The 4,822-nt window shown below is 35.9% G+C and overlaps 1 long non-coding RNA gene across 1 annotated transcript; it reads right to left on the bottom strand.

Annotated features, from left to right (window-relative positions):
- Positions 1–316: 316 nt before the first annotated feature.
- On the bottom strand, positions 317–4,776 carry LOC146601078 (uncharacterized). Its single transcript, XR_014896892.1, has 2 exons — positions 4,288–4,776; positions 317–1,597 (listed from the first exon to the last, which is right to left on the bottom strand). It is a non-coding gene; the product is annotated as an uncharacterized LOC146601078 (long non-coding RNA).
- Positions 4,777–4,822: the final 46 nt, after the last annotated feature.

The raw sequence follows: 4,822 nt of genomic DNA, 5'->3' as shown, positions 1-4,822 counted from the left end.
AGGAAGACATTTATGAATTTCCTTTGTGTCTGGTGAACATATAAAGAAGCAAAAGACTTTTGACACTAAAGTGCAGCCTACCATTTGGACTTTCTGTATAAAAGCACCAAGTAGATCTTAATTATAAAAATGTATCTGCATAGATACTAGCTAATATTGGGAAATATTGGCTCCTGGGAACAAGTTTCCAAAAGCTTACCAGTAGGGTTGAGAAAGTGATGTTTTAAGCACAAGACCTAATAACATGACAGAGCTACAGAAGCAACAGTCTTAAGAAACAAAGTCAGGAAATTCAAGTAGCAATAGTCCCCAAAAGTWCTAACACAGAAAGGCAAAACTTTATTGTTAACAAATACATTATTAAAAATTCACAAGTTGCCTTATTCGGAGATGATCCCAACAAAAATCCCAGATGTACTCACTCTACTTAAATACAAATCACATTTTCAAGGTCTGACAGTCTGTCAATATAACTTTAAATTTCAGTCTATTATCGGAGATAAGTATTTTATTATAAATTAAAAAAAAGATAAGGATTAACGTCATCATTCACAATAAAGATCCAATAATTCAATGAACTTGTGGGGGAAAAAAAGAAACTGCAAGATCTGTAGTCTGCAAAAACTGGACCTCAGTCAGTTAAGTTTGAAAAAGCGTACATGATAATTTTACACTGCACTAACTTTTCTTGACAGCTTTGCACATGCCTATCACTGCATTACTAGTTGGTTCAAGGCTAATGTAACGAAGAGTAAGAATAGCATTAACTTRGGAATGGACCAAAACTCCAAAAGCTAGCTGCTCATTGCTTTGGGCGATCACTAGGAGACWGTGAAGAAACTCTGAGAACACTAACAGCTTTCAGAAGAAAAGAATCCCCTTTTCTTCCCCCTCCCAACCACAGCTGGTTTTGGTTTGCACAGAAAAGGGAATGTTCAGTTTGGTTTTGGTGGGCTCTTTATTTTTTGGTTTAGCTATTAAAGGGAAAAAATGCACTAGGAAATTCTGCAGTTCTGGGGAATATGTTTTAAAATAAATCCACAAGATAAAGATTTCACTTCCATGTATTACAACTTTTTGTTCACGACAGGCGGAATGATTTTCCATTTCTTTCCTGTATGTTACATATCAAGCTGTTTCTTAAAAATAACATCCAGTTACAATTTTCCGTCATTTTCTTTTCGTTTGCTTCCATGTTTTCAAGCATTCTGGCTAGACAAGCATAGCATCTTCCTCACTGGACAGATTAATTACCTCTCCAGCCAGCTTACTGGTAAGTTTTTAAGAGTGATTCTTTCACCAGCTTAGACAACTCAGTCTTACTTTTGCAGACTGATATTAACACTTTTTCTTCAAAAAGTCAGAAGCATGCTAATTGTTCTCCCAGATAGAAAAAATTGCTTCCATGCAAATAGATGTACAGCTATAAAATAACTGATCAGGTCTCCATTTCAGTCTCCATGGTATCAGTCCTTGAAGGAGTTTTAGTTTCCGGTGCAGTCTCTCCATCTAGATCCTGAAGGTCAGATAAATCAAGAGTAGGCAACGGTGCTCTCCAATACAGAAATGAATTATATTGACAAAATTCTTCTTCTTGCTTTAAAAAGAGACAAAAACAGGAACAAAATATTAATGTATATGACACCAGTAAAAGAAAACAATAAAAAAAGCTATTACAAAAGAAGCTGAGCCAAGGAAGAGTTGTTCTACTGTTCTTTATGGACAGATGTTATAATTTTGTAAGGAAAAATATGAACTATTTTTAAGGAAAACACCATAAAAAATCTCAACTATAGTTTACTTCTACCATTTCAAACAACTTTACAAAGGACTACTGTATCAACTCTGGGAAACACTAAAAACTCCATCAATTTGTTCCACTTGGAGTATTTGGATGGAACAAGGCTGAAAAACTTCTGCAATTTTTTAAATACTTTGCATATGTAAAAATTGTTCACTACCTTTTCCTCTCACAATGTTATATGAATTTCATACACATTTAGAAGACTGTATGTTGAAAAACATATGTAACTATTTTGCATCTACTTAAAGAACAGTATTTGCAAAAAGCACTAACGAGGGTTTCTACCATGTGATATTTCTTCTTTTCTTTATCCACATTTTGTATATGAATACAGAAAAGAATAACCAACATTTGTTTTTGGAACAAGAAGGGGAAAGCTTAAGACAAGATAAGCTGTATAGGAAAAATTTTGGAGGAACATGGATTTATCTTCTAGCTTACTGAACCACAGATTTTTTTCCCCCCTTCTCTGTTAAAAAATACACTCTCTGCTTATGTCATTATTAAAATAAGAAACAAAGTTTCTAGAACTGGTTGTCAATCCATGCATGTTCCTATGAATGTGATGCACATAGGAAGTCAGCAAAGAAATTCAAGTCATTTCTTAAATCTTGACTACGCAGTTTTTCCTACCACATAAAAACAATGAGTAGTATCACATTCCTAAAATCAATTATTTCCACTATMTATTGGTTTCTATTGTTTCTAATATGTGATCAGAATTTTTAAACATTTTACTTTAACGAGTGAGTTTGAACATGGTTTTTGGGGAAAAAAAGCATTTTAACTACTAAACTGGTAAAACCAACTTGCGGTATGGCTCTTGAACAAATTCATGATCTATCTGCTGGTTTTGTAATAAAATAATAAAAATCGTAATGTCCAAAAAATCCCAGTAAGTATTGACACTAAAGCCTCTCAGCACTGGAATAACATGGTGCTTTTTAAAAAAAAAAATCAGTTCCAAAAAAAATATTTTTTCTATTTATTACAACACAAACTTCTTGTAGATGACAGTTTGCAGTACTAGGCTACTTGTGTTTACAATCAAAATCTGCATTATTAAGATCTGTGACAATTAAAACAAGGATAAAGGGTGAAGACATTTTATAATAGGATTGTTGTGTGCCTAGAGACTACCACCAATGTATCTATTTGCTCACTAAGAAAAACTTCAGGAAAGTTTAAAGAAGCAAAGTTCCTATTTAGTTGTGTTTGGGACAAAAAGCAGTGAAGTAATGCAGTGCCCCAAAACCAGGACTGGTTAAACAGAAACAGGAAGAAAGCCAAAATACAGGTAGCTACATAAGTATTCTTGTAAACTGAGATTTTTGTACTGCACAGTATTAGCAACAAACAATAAACAACGTGTGAAAGAACAATGAAAGATTATCTAGTGCATATTCCTACCTAGGCAAGATCACCTTTATTGAACTGTATAGGGCAGGTGGCTAACAACCTCTTTAAAAAAAAAAAAATCTCCAGCAATGGAGTTTCAGATCCTGTTAGCACACAGCTATCCTTACACATTGTCCTCATGTTTACCTGAATTCCTTATAATACCTTATAATTTAATAAAAAGTTGCTGGTTGGATTGTGAAAGCTAGACACTTAGACATCATGTGAAGTGCTTTGTATGCACCAAAAACAATCTAAAACTGCCTAACTGCAAGAATACACTCCTAATTTCAGGTTCAGATTACATATTGGATTAATCTGCGGGGCATTCCAAGTCTTTAGAGCAGCAGCATTTCAGTTTATTTTCATCTCCCACAAACATTCAATGTGAAAAATGAGCAACACCAAACAGTGCAAAGGACAGGAGCAAACATTCAATATTAATACATAAAATGAGTCACTGAGTACTAAATATTCCCATTGAGCTAAATATCTTTCAAAACAGAATGCTCACCATATGTAGGCTACATAGAGCAAACTCAATTACAGGTTCAATTTCTATAGATGAAGTTGTTTAATTTTAAGGAGTTAATTTCCTAACTCTAATTACAAAGGTATGCAGCTATATATGCTGCAAATATAACTCAAGTGATATTTCTTTTTTGGTGAATTGCTGAATTATTGAAATTGCTCATAACTTTACTGAACAACAGTAGGAAGTTAACACTTTCCTTAAGGATGCTTATTACTCTACCAAGTTTTGCAATAAGCCACAAAACAGCAAATAATGCTGACTTAAGACATGTAAAAGTTATCATCAAAAATATCTGTCCTTGTGAAAAATTTAAAACATACGGGCAGGACACACAGAAGACAGGAAAAAAACCTCTTACCATTAATTACACTGAAAACAGAAGAAAAACCTCTTCTCCTAGCATTAATGAAGGTTTATTTTAAAGTGGAAATTTTTGCATACAGTATTGTACTTAGGGAGGCAAACTGTTTAAAAATACAGCCCCACAACTAATATGGGGAAATASGCAACTATACATAAAACCTGTCTGGGAAATTCTTTCAGAAAGTACCTCTGGCTCTTCACTGGGTAGGAATCCAGTGGGTTTACTGCCTTGCCTACCACAGCTAAACAACAGCTAACAACCCTAGGGATAGGTAAAGAATCCAGTATCATGTCTGCAATGGAGGACAACTGTTCCGTAGAGGCTGGCTCAATTTGGCACCAAAATTTTCAAAAGAGGTCTTTCCTCTCTTCCAGACTGAAAGATACGCACAAAAAGTGAGGAAAAAAAGCAGAGCTTCGGAACGAACGGTAAGCCATGAGTTTGTTTACAGATCACAAACAGGTGCTGTATTATCGAAGGACTCATTATTTTTCAAAACCAGAGACTAAAACCAGAGTTTAAACTCCACCTGACCCGAAGAGAGCCCGCGGCTTACCCGCCTCCCTGGRTCAAACCCCTCACTTCCAGCTGAAAGGGCCACGCCGGAGCAGAGGGCAGTTAACACACACCAAGCCCCGGGGCGGGTGCGGCGCTTCCCCCTTCGGAAGTGCCGCCCCGGCCGCCCCCCGCGCCTCGCCACGGAGACCCCCGCCGCCCCTGC

Source organism: Rhea americana, unplaced genomic scaffold (genome assembly GCF_003343005.1).
Source record: "Rhea americana isolate MKP2758 unplaced genomic scaffold, rheAme1 scaffold_11, whole genome shotgun sequence".
NCBI classification, from domain to species: Eukaryota; Metazoa; Chordata; class Aves; order Rheiformes; family Rheidae; genus Rhea; species Rhea americana.
Note: the sequence above shows the minus strand (reverse complement) of the source record. Positions and strands in the feature narration are given on the sequence as shown.